Here is a 12,637-nt window from a genome sequence, read left to right on the forward strand (position 1 = left end):
TGCACACGCTCAATTACACCTTGTGATTCCAAATCGTTTAATGTTCTTGCGACCTTATGACGCAATGCTTGGGGAACATTGCGCGCCCTGAAAAATTGCGGTTGCGCGTTTACTTTCAGTTCCAAATGTGCTTTATAGTTCTTAGCGCAACCAAGGCCCAGTGCAAAAATGTCTGCAATCTCTTCACATAGACGAGAAACACTGGATGAAGGCACAGTCTGGTTCACTGATAGGACCTGATTGACTATAGACAAGTTAAACAACTGAAATAAATCGAAACCAAACAAGTTCACTGCAGCAGAAGAACGAAGTACATAAAATGACACAAGTTTTGTTAGGCCTTTGTATGTTGCAAGAAGGCTGCACTGTCCTAACACAGGGAGCCTGTGACCTGAATATGTAGTTAGCTTAACATTTGCGGCACGCAACGGAGGTGAGCCCAGCTGTTTGTACGTGTCTTGATTGATCAGTGAAACTGCAGCTCCGGTATCGAGCTGGAATGGTAACGCTTTGCCGTTAATGTCCAAGTCCACAAAAAATTTATTGTCCTGCTGACGACAAGAGAGACTGTCTCGTGCAACGTGAATTGACACTGGTACAGAATCACTTGCGACTTGACGGGATTTCCGGCGATGTCGACGCACACGATGTGTGGGACGAACACAGACACTGTCAGAGCGAGTAGCACTGGGCGGAGTGGAATGAACTACATGAATTTCCATAGGCGAAGTGTCGCGAGCCTGAATATCCTTGGTTCTATTCCGATCCGGCGCGAAGCAAAGGGCCTGGAATGGTTCTGAGCTTCCGATCGGAGCTTTTTCTGGCAAACACTTTGAACATGTCCTTTCTTATTACAGAAAAAGCAAATAGCTTTGTGTGACGGGCAACGTTCACGCAAATGTCTAGTAGCACACCGCGGGCATGATTTCATCACTGCATTTGCTTGCTTGCGCGGCACACGTGGCTGAGAGCTTATCGGCAGCTGCGCGGACGGGCACGAGGGCTGTTTACTGTTCCGTGCTGCGCGCACAGTGGGCCGGTTAATGTGGCACATGGCCGGGGAAGTTTCAAATGATTCCTGAGCAAAGTAAAGTGTGTCCTGCGATCCAATATGTCTATCATTTGTTGAAGGGAGGGATTGACTAGTTTCAAAATCTGTTCCCTTATACGAACATCAGAAACGTTCTGTGCAATAGCATCACGTACCATAGTATCTGAATAAGGGAGTCCACACTGACACTCAAAAGCACAATCCCTAGTAAGGCATTGCAACGTTGCAACCCACTCCCTATTAGTCTGACCGGCCGTACGTTTTGTACAAAAGAAGGTATACCGTTTCGCAACTACATTGACTGATTGTTTGAAATATGCATCTAATGCAGACAAAATTTCGTCGTAGGACAGAGTTGCTACGTCGCGTCGGGGAAATAATTTCGCTATCACACGGTACGTTTGGACGCCTACGGATGCTAACAAAAGGGGCTGCCGCTCGTTACCTTGAATTCTATAGGCGGCGAGATGGAATCCAAATTGGCGTGACCACTCCGTCCAGCTTTCCAGTGCAGCATCAAAAGGACGAAATGTTGGTGCAACAGCGTGTTGTGGCTTCAGTAGCGGTGGAGCGGCGGCTGCCGCATCGTCTTGCATTGCACGTTGAGCTGTCCAATGGCATCCAATAAGGCCTGCGTCTGCTGATTCTGCAAGCGATAATATTCGGACAGTACATCTGGAGATTGTGGCGAAGCCATGACAAGTAAATCAGGGCAATATAAATACGAACGCGGGGTCCTCGTCGTCAAACTGTTGTGGACTGGCAAGACAGCCAATCCACAATGATAGGAAGCCGAAAGGCACGCGTTTAAGCTCACGCAGGCTGGCGTGAGGTCAGGAACAGGTCAGGGAGATGAGACTAGCAAAAATAGTACGTATCTGTTGGAATACTTAACTTTAATCCATAATTGGTGAACATCGCTCTTGACGGTACATGTTTTACAGCATCAATAGTAACTGGTAATGGCGCCTTGCTAGGTCGTAGCAAATGACTTAGCTGAAGGCCATGCTAACTATCGTCTTGGCAAATGAGAGCGTAATTCGTCAGTGAACCATCGCTAGCAAAGTCGGCTGTACAACTGGGGCGAGTGCTAGGAAGTCTCTCTAGACCTGCCGTGTGGCGGCGCTCGGTCTGCAATCACTGATAGTGGCGACACGCGGGTCCGACGTATACTAACGGACCGCGGCCGATTTAAAGGCTACCACCTAGCAAGTGTGGTGTCTTGCGGTGACACTACAGAATCCCTGCTGACAATATGCTTCTCCAACCACCGAACACTATTTAGCTTTTCTTTAGCGTGTCCAATATCTGCTGAGAAACAATACTGAAGTTGCGTTACCTATAAGCTTCCGCAGTCGTTTTCCTGGTAAAAAAAAATTTCCCGCTGTGTGTCCATGTCGGCATTTTTTGTTAGAAACAAAAGTTCCGGCAACCTGCAATAGCGACTGAAACTTTGTTCAATAACGGAACGTATCATTCGGGCATGTATCTGAACAAGTTTATGTAGTATTTTATTTAATGGGTAGGCTTTACGGAAGGCATTAGAAACGAATATACAGTTTAAGACGGGTACAGATGTGTCGTATAATATTTTTCCACAGAAGTAAAGACGGAAAAGTAGTTGGGACATCTAAAAAAATTGTCCTGCTGCTATCGATGTCAGTCGGTGGTAACTGTGATACTGCTATTTGTTTATAGCTGCAAAGTACAGAGTCTTTTACTTTGTTGTAAACCAGGAAAAGCACTACTTTCGGAAGCTGCGAAATTGTAGCTAATAAAAACAGACGGCTCCCGCAGACCGATATCGATAGTGTGACGACGAAATTCCTTTTGTGAAGGTAGACTGGAATACACGAAACAGATACTGAGCTTCCTGAATCACTGTTTTCGATATCCCCAATGTCACGGTTTGTGAAAGTATTGCCATGTAAGGCTTACTACATGGCCGAAAGGCTCAGTAAACTGAATTAGAAAACAGATACCGAATCTGAAGATGGTCACCACTTAAAAAATGGATTGCCAGAGGAAAAATAATTGTGATCGTAGACTGGAACAAAATAAACAAATTCTACAGTACTAGGATCATTGGTTTTATCCGCGACATATCGCAACTTGAAAAAATGAAAAATGCTGCAGGCTGACCTGGTAACAGTATACATAGGATTAGATGGGAGGATGTATCATTCAATTTAAAGAAAGATATATGTTGTCACCTTTCGAAGTAGTTTACAAGTGTATGTTTGTTAGTTAAAATTAATGAGATTTTATATCGCATGTAATGTTATATATATTTCCTAACGATAACTGCTGAAAGTAAATTGTTGCTTTGTATATTTTACAACAAAACAACATTTCATCTTACGAAAGACATAGATAACAAATGACAAATAGCTGCGTAGTTATAATATGGTTGTCCAGTATTACGCCCTACGTGATCTACTCCTATGAATATCATTAATTTTTCAAGCATAGTTCGCAAAATTTCATTTTTGTGGAAGGTCGACAATGTCAACTTACTCTGAGAAATGATATATGATGCAGGTAGGCTGTATTATTTTTTTATTATCGATGCGACTGGCCACATTTGACATTTGGTCTTTTTCCTGCATGTATCTTAATCTTCTATCTTCATTTTACAATACATTCCTGGTAATCATGTACAATAGAATAATGTTTCCCCTCCTATAAGCTCAAGAGTAACATGTATTCCTGTCCACATGTGCCAGTGGTATATTATAATGGACAATGAAGCTGGATGCTTGAATATGACCAAAGGTCTAAACTGGCCGATCCCACAGATTAAAAAAAAAAAAAAAAAAAAAAAAAAAAAAAAAAAAAAAAAAACGAAAAAAATACACAATGATTTTATTCTCAAGATAGTTTTTACATTACAAAGAAGTCCTTCTTACCATCTTGGAACATCTATATCGTATAGACCCTAATATTTTTGTCAGATGTCTTTCCTGTAAACAGTCAAGAAGCAGCCATATGTAAAGAGAAGTTAAGTAGCTATTAACCTGAGTAATTCCACAGCAAAACAAAGCACTGTAATAATGACACATGGGTAGCCTCAGTTCAGGTATTACTGGAAATATTTTTGGATTAATGACTTTCGTTTCTGTAGATGAACTATTCCTGAACCATTAGGCAAATGAGTGAAATTGAATAACACTGACACTTCCGATTTTAATGAAATGATTTTTTATTTTGAGTGTAAATCAAACTTTGTATGATATTACTGGAGCTGTTACGTTTGAAACGTTAGGCATAGGTAGGTGAGCTAATCGGCCTCCTGGAACTGGTGCGAGGAAGGGTGAGTTTCTTGTACGGCTGACTGCTGGCTGACCCGTGACTCAGATACCAGGACCAGGTTGGCCGCAGCGGCCGCCCCACGCCACTCAGGTATGGAGAAGCGAATTGAGTCCAGATGTTGATAAATACCGGCACAGGGAATTATGATCACAGTCGCTCGCGTAAGAGCACAGTCTGAAAGGCGATATCTGACAGCACTGTGAAATTTGACAGTAAATCACTGTTACATAATAAAGCAAAAATTAATACATCCATGATCTCGGGCCACTGAAGTAAATCCAGTGAGACAGTAGTATTTCACTACCTTCAAAGCTAGAGTCAACGCAAGTATGTGGGTACGTATACGGAGGCGGCAAAGATATAATCTAGAAAGGGGAAGTATATGAAGGTATTTGTGGAGGTGCCGTAGCAGTATTCTCATCAGCTGGTGATGAATTTTATTCTTTCTCGGCTGATGTTCTCTGTTTATTGTTAAAGGGAAGTAAAGGTAATGTTTTAGGTGCCGAAGTTGCTAAGGTTGAATCTACTAATTTAAATATTTCTGAAGAAGGAATTAGTGTATTTCTACTGAGGGAAATAAACTGAGGCCTTTAGCTGAAAGCATGAATTATGAGTCGATGTGTAATGATGAATGTGAATGTAATGTGTTAGATTAGTCTTCAGAAATCAAGTACGCAAGATCGCTAGTAATTCTCGTTAGTACTATTAGAGGTTTTGATAGGTCTGCGTTACATAATCAGATCTCGTAACCTTATGAGATGAACACTGAGCCGTGGTAAAAATTGCTGTTTTGAAGAGCGCGCCGCAACGCCTAGTGTGAAGCAGTCGCCCACCGTTTCTGGCGGTGGCGCCGCTGTGGCAATCGCAGGTTTTGTGACTCCCTCTGGTGGGAAAGGGGAAAGGTAGCCTGTTCACGTGATTTTAAGGGGCGCTATGAGCTCGCCAGTCGGTCAGTCTGGGTCAGTCTCTAGTCCCCAGCTTGCTAGCCTGTCTCTCGTCCGCATTTGTTTGGCAGTTAGTGTCTGTCTGTCGTTCGGGGTGCTACTATGTCTGTCGTTCGGATCAACCTTTAAAGCCTGCAAAATGAGAGTCTTTCCACCCCGCCACTATGAGAACGAGTGGACGCCTGGTCGGAGCTTAGTTCCTGCATCTGAGTCTGCACTTTAGGCCGCCATCTCTACTGGAGTTGGCTCAGGCAATGGTCATTGGCGGTTGGATCGATCGGTTGGTCGGTCGCGCACTGAGTCACAAGATGACTTGTCCGTCTTGAGCGTCGGCGGATGTGAAGTCGCCACGTTAATCCGATGCGCTCCGGCGTATAGCGAGGGGTAGTGACTTCGCGGTCGACACGAGAGCAACAGGTCAACCACGAGATCAGTCTGGCCGGTGCGAGCTGCGACACCGTGAGACGGGAGATTGGCGCGCCTTCCTGCGTCCGTTGAAGCGACTGGCAGCGAACGGTTAGGGAGAGCGATTTGGGGGTGCTGCGCCAGGTCTTCTCGAGAAATCGCATTTTGTTTGAAGTTAATTGATTGGTGATAATTTGTTTGATTTACTCTTGTTAAATTCTACTTGTTTTCTTGGAAAGTTCACCAGCCTTTTGCTTTGGGGTCGTCCCACCATTCTTATCCGTTTGCCCACCCGCGGGAAGGTGGTTGTTTATAAATTGGGTGGTCCGTTTTTCCCTTGTGGAGTAGGGGCAGGTTAGAGCAACCTGCGGTTGGGGTTTCTCGGTAATCTCCCTATCAATTTACCGTACGTTAGTAGCTGCCTCTGTCATGTTTGTCGGATTCGGTGTGTTAACGAATTTATTGCTTGGAGTGTAATGGCCTAATACCTGAAATTTGTTTGGATCTTTGGAAACTTTGACATTATTGCCTATGATCTTGAGAGGCGGTATGTGTGGACTGTAGAGCATCTTAACTATTGTTTGGCCAACCTTGTAGAATTTCATGAGCTTTTATTTAATTGATCATTTTAGTATATAAAGTTGCCACCCTTTCACCGTTAAGACTTTTCTTATAAGTTAAAATCAAGTTGCACCTTTGGTGGCAAGGTTAATATTTTAGTTGTTAGTGTTTTGTACCATTTCCATTCCCCCTCCGGGGGGGAGGGGGGGGTTGCATAGTTTGTGTGCCTGTGTGAATTGTTAAAACTCTTAGTTTAAAGTCATCTGGTGTGTTGCAGATTTGCACGAGTGTAGCCTATCAGAGGTTGTGAGGGACCGATGACCGTAACAGTCTGGTCCCTTCAATCCCACAAACCAACCAACCAGAGGTTGTGACCTGTCGTTAACTACGGCCGTGTCAAAAGGGAGCGGCTAGGTTCTCTGCCCGAAAGCTCATACTGTCACAACTTGTTTCTTTCTGCCTCTGAATAAATTGTAACTTTGATATCTAGAGGCCTTTTCCCCAGTGTCCTTTGCCGAATCCGCTCCTGCGGCTACGCTTTAATGCTGTGGATACTGGCGATATGCATCGGATACTTTGGCGTTCACGAACTGGTCGAAAATAACAGCTGCTACTCGGAGCCGGCCGGAGTGGCCGAGTGGTTCTAGGCGCTACAGTCTGGAACCGCGCGACCGCAACGGTCGCAGGTTCGAATTCTGCCTCGGGCATGGATGTGTGTGATGTCCATAGGGTAGTTAGGTTTAAGTAGTTCTATGTTCTAGGGGGCCGATGACCACAGCAGTTAAGTCCCATAGTGCTCAGAGCGATTTTTTTTGCTACTCGGACAACTGTATACCAACGGGTGTTCTTGTCTGAATCTTACTCAGCGTCATGGCAGTCATATATGCCTTGATTTGTCAGACGCGGATAAGCAAATGTTCCCTCGACCTAATTCCACACACTCAACGTGTGGACAGGCAGAGTGGGATCTAAAGCGAAGTAACGACGAACGCTTGCTCGCCATAATGCTGCCTCTTACACTTGAGTTTCTCTTAGCCAACGTTGCATGTTCATGCGTTTATGGACGTCACCTTCTACTGGCAACGATAGCAGATATTCTCATCTTGTCTCAGGCATTGCCCCAGTTCGTAACGGAAACTCCGATATTCGGTGGGAGGTTTAGGTGGCTCAATTACAAAATTTTGACGTAATTCTGTCACGACTTCCCACAGCATAGATCCTCTGACATATTTGCCCACTTTCATGAACAAACTGATGTACGTCATTCAGCTATTAGACCATCGCATCGCCTTCTAATCATGGAGTGCGACATACCACACCTACGAGCGATGCAGTGCCGGATTTTCCGAGTAAGTCTGAATCAGCTTGCAGCGTCTTTGAATGAAACGTTCACTGCATTAATTGCTATTGCTGTAGTTCATAATTTCATGATAAATGTCCAATTTATAAACCAGGCAATTAATTGGATGGCGCTGTTCATTATATGGGGAACGACGCGGTGGTAGGTGATGCACCAATTACGTGAAAGCATTCTAGTATTTTGCGCCCTTGTGCTTACCGATGTGTTACCACTGTCGTATGATCATTTTGTTTTACTACATTGAGCTATCACCGGACATGTAATTCGAGACTCGTCTTTACACAGTTTCATGCCAAGAGTGATTTAATATTGACGCTTCAGTAGTGTCTCTAACGCGTCACGCACAGCTCCCTGTGAAACAAGTAATTACCTCGAAAAAGAAACCGATTGGTAGATAACTTTATTCCACCGACGGTAATGTCAATGAAAATTGTAACTCCGAAGATATAACATTATCAAAATTTCACTGACGTTCAAGATTACTCTCCATACAAATGCTTACAGATCGACCGTTTTCAATTCAGAATTGTTAACAAATTCCTCTTTTTTAGAAATGCACTCCGCGGTATAACCAGTCTGCATTTCATATTTTCTCAACTACTGCCATCGTCGGTTAATTCGCCGCCCAAACAGCAAGACTCATCACTACTTTCCGTACCTCATCTCCTAATCTAAATCGTCGGTATCACCCGTTTTAACTCGACTACATTTCATCACCCGTGATTTACGTTTGTTGTTAATCGTGTAATCTCTTTTCGAGATAGTATCTGCTCCATTCAACTACTCTTCCAAGCACTTTGCTACCCGTGACTGACTTATAACGAGATTTGCAAATTTTAAAAATGTTTTTTCTTCTCCCTGAACTCTCAAAATTCCTTCTTGATATCTTCTACCGCATGCTCAGTGCACAGACAGAATAACGTCGGGGAGAGACTAACGCTCACTCTCTTCCCAACCACTTCTAACAGCAACACCAAAATTAATTGAACTGTTTCTGTGTCTAAAGACTCCTTTTCAAAGTCAGAGGATATGTAAACGACTTTTTTAATAACTGCAGGAATTTCGTTTCTCGTTTATTTCACCTGATGTTCATTTTTCTCCGTCATCTAGTCCTTCTTTTTGGGTTGGCGAACTGGAACGTTTTCGTATCGCTCGGTCAGTCTTCTTGAATGTACAAGAATCTAATCGGAATCGCTAATTGCTTAGGTCAGAAGCACAGGAATTATGAAAAGAAACCAAATGTATAAAGCACTACTGACGACTCAGATTGAAGCACAAGGTTAATCTTCCTGTGTAACTAAGTTTTAGATGGATAACACCTGAACCCACTCACCACCTTGTATGTGATTTGACTGTTCAAGATTTCACTGAATGTGTATATTACGGCCGTTCGTGTCTTACAAAGAGGTGGGCTGTAGGCATTCAGAAACGTATGCTGTCACGAAACAAGCACCTCCACAAAGTCAGAATTTTCATTGTTATAATTCAATAGAGCTTAATATACAGGCTTTGGTGAAGTTAATATTTTTTATGGGAACTGAGCTGTTTATCTAGCAATAAATTTTCTGCTATTTATCTAAATGTTATAACATAAAAGTAAAACTAAAGTTATTTAATTTATGCACTATTATTAATGAACCGCATTTATCAAACTTAATTTTACTATAATAACAGTTATCTCCCATGTCTTTCGATTCTTATAATTGCAGTGTGGTTTCTATAGTGGTTGTAAATAATCTTTCGCTCTATGTATTTTATCCTTGCTACCTGTGTATTCAACATTATCAAAACCTACGTCTAAATCCAACCGCTATAAATGTACTTTCGCCGTTCTTAAACCTATGATCCGAGGTAAACCAGAGGGTCAGAACTGTAATGCGTGTTTCACCTTTTCTCCAGAATCCAAATCGTTGTTCTCTGAGGTTGTCTTCTACCAGTTCATCCATTATTTTGTAATGTTAAAAATGGGATACGAAACTAGTAGTGTCTGATTGAAAGTATCCGAACACCTGTTAGTGGACCTTTATGTGGTTGTTGCCCCACCACCACCACCACCTCTCTCCGTCTGTATGACGGCCTTAACTTTGCAGGGAACTCTTTCAATGAGGTGTCTGACTCTATAGACCTGATGCAGCAACCGAGATATATTTCAGTAGGAAAAAACCTTATAGATTGCAAACCACCATAAGCTAATGCTGTTTTTGCTACCTAGAGCGGCTTTTCCTACTGAAAAGCTGCCTGACTGTCAGTGGAGAAATGGCAGCCTACTCCTTAAGATTCGTCACCAGAGATGGTAGGGACACTAGACGTTGAGGTCAGGAAGTATGTCGACTTTTTGACTCGCCCCAATAGTATTCCACTGGATTCAGATTGGGACTCAGTGTACGCTAGTCCATTTCAGGAACGTTATTCTTCCACAAATCTTATCCCTGCTGAAGCTGTTTTCTGGCACGGTGCATTGTCATGGATGTAAATAACGATCATAATCTCTATGCAGTACACAGTGTTCTAAAATGTATTTATATCTTCCCGCATTTAGCGTTTTCTTGTGTGCAATAAGGGGCTCGCACCCTGACCACCAAAAACACCTCCTTACCATAACATAATCTGCTTCGCACTTCACTATTGCCACTACACTTGATGGGAAGTAACGATCTCGAGGCACTCGCCAATCCCATAGCCTACGGTATTGCCTCGCACCCCCTATGCTAGCTAAACAGCTGACAACCTTTTGGAACACGTGGGTGGTTTCCGCCGATTTCTTCATTTCAGGAGATATTTCGCAGTCGCCAGCTGCAATCATCGACTGTCCGTTAGGGCCAGTACGTAGGGTCTGCCTTGTATGGGTTTAACTGTGCTGTTCATTCACGTTTCCACTTCATAGTAGAAATGGGCAGTTTTATAAGTGTTGAAATGTCCGTGATGGGTTTGATACTCTTGTGACATCCAGCGACTAGTCCTCGTGCCAAGTACTGTCATCTCCTAATCGACCCGTTCTGGTGTTACTGCTTCATTACTGACAACACAGTACTCCGCCATTTTTACACTGGTCGTCCGCCTCTCGTGACAGCTAGTAACTTACTTCGCGTTACATCGGGATATCCGGATTCTTTTTGTTAGTTACTGTATTTGTGGTGTCACCGCCAGACACCACACTTGCTAGGTGGTAGCCTTTAAATCGGCCGCGGTCCGTTAGTATACGTCGGACCCGCGTGTCGAAACTGTCAGTGATTGCAGACCGAACGCCGCCACGCGGCAGGTCTAGTCCAGAGAGACTCCCTAGCACTAGCCACAGTTGTACAGCCGATTTTGCTAGCGATGACTCACTGCCTACGTACGCTCTCATTTGCAGAGACGACAGTTTAGCATAGCCTTCAGCTACGTCATTTGCTACGACCTAGCAAGGCGCCATATTCAGCTACTATTCTGAACAGATAATATTGTGAATCATGTACCGTCAAGAGCGCGCATTCATCATTAATGAATTAAAGTATCAAACTAATTACGTCCGCTTTCTGAATTCTAATTCCTTGTCATGTTCCAGACCTCACGTCAGTATACAGTAGTTCTTCCCTCCTCACGCCAGCCTGCGTGAGCTAAAACGCGTGCATTTCGGCCTTCTCTAGTAACACGGTGTTGGCTCTTCAATCAACACAACAGGATTCGCACTTTTAAGCACCCCCCCTTCGGAATTCGAATAATTATATTATTTTTGAAACCTGAGGGTACAACTTGCGCTCCAGGTGGAATACTTTTGTCATGGCTGGCTCTCACATGGTTCTTAGAAGGGAACCTCCCCATCGCACCCCCCTCAGATTTAGTTATAAGTTGGCACAGTGGATAGGCCTTGAGAAACTGAACACAGATCAATCGAGAAAACAGGAAGAAGTTGTGTGGAACTATGAAAAAAAAAGCAAAATATACAAACCGAAAAGTCCATGCGTAACATAAGCTACATCAAGGATAATGGGAGCTCAGGAGCGCCGTGGTCCCGTGGTTAGCGTGAGCAGCTGCGGAAGGAGAGGTCCTTAGTTCAAATCTTCCCTCGAGTGAAAAGTTTGCTTTCTTTATTTTCGCAAAGTTATGATCTGTCCGTTCGTTCATTGACGTCTCTGTTCACTGAAATATGTTTAGTGTCTGTCGTTTTGCGACCGCACCGCAAAACCGTGCGATTAGTAGACGAAAGGACGTGCCTCTCCAATGGGAACCGAAAACATTTGATCGAAAGGTCAACCGATTCCTCCACAGGAAAACACGTCTGATATATTCTATACGACACTGGCGACGGCATTTGCGTCACATGACAGGAATAAGTTGTCGACCCACCTAACTTGTACACTTGGCGTATGGGTAAAAAGATTCTTCTACCTTGCCCGATTTAGGTTTTCTTGTGGATGTGTTAGTCACTCCCAAAAAAGTGATGAAAACATAAGAGTTTGTCACATAAACTGCCACAAATGAATGCAACAGTTTCACAGTCGCACAGTTTTCCCTGTGCTCTATCAAAACATATGTTTTTAACGTTTTCAAACTTTTACGTGTGTAGACCGTCAAATACTGCATATGTCCAAGCAAATCTGAACATGTCCTGGAATTTTGGAGAGCGAAGTTTATTATGTGTGAGTGCCTGAACTTTGATAATTGACACACGTTCACGTAAACAATACTGCTCTGTGTACCTGTGCAGCCTGTAATATTATTGGTATTTCCGTCCTATGAAAGCTTTGAGTACCCTTTGAAAGACATTTGTTTTGTATAATTTACATAACTGTAAAGATGCGCATCTAGCGCGGACGCTAATACATCGATTGAGCAGTCAAAGAAACATTTTAACAGAAGTTGAACTGTCGTTCCGCTTCGATCTAAATAAAAGATGACAGTAAAAAAGTTTGTAGATCTTCAGATTTTTTAATGTGCTTCTGCTGGTTATGTGAAAACGTAAAGGAGGTCGACTTTAAGTTAAAAAAGTGAGCGGTCTTGCTAGCGTGCCGACAACATTATTAA

Source organism: Schistocerca serialis, chromosome 2 (assembly GCF_023864345.2).
Source record: "Schistocerca serialis cubense isolate TAMUIC-IGC-003099 chromosome 2, iqSchSeri2.2, whole genome shotgun sequence".
NCBI lineage: Eukaryota > Metazoa > Arthropoda > Insecta > Orthoptera > Acrididae > Schistocerca > Schistocerca serialis.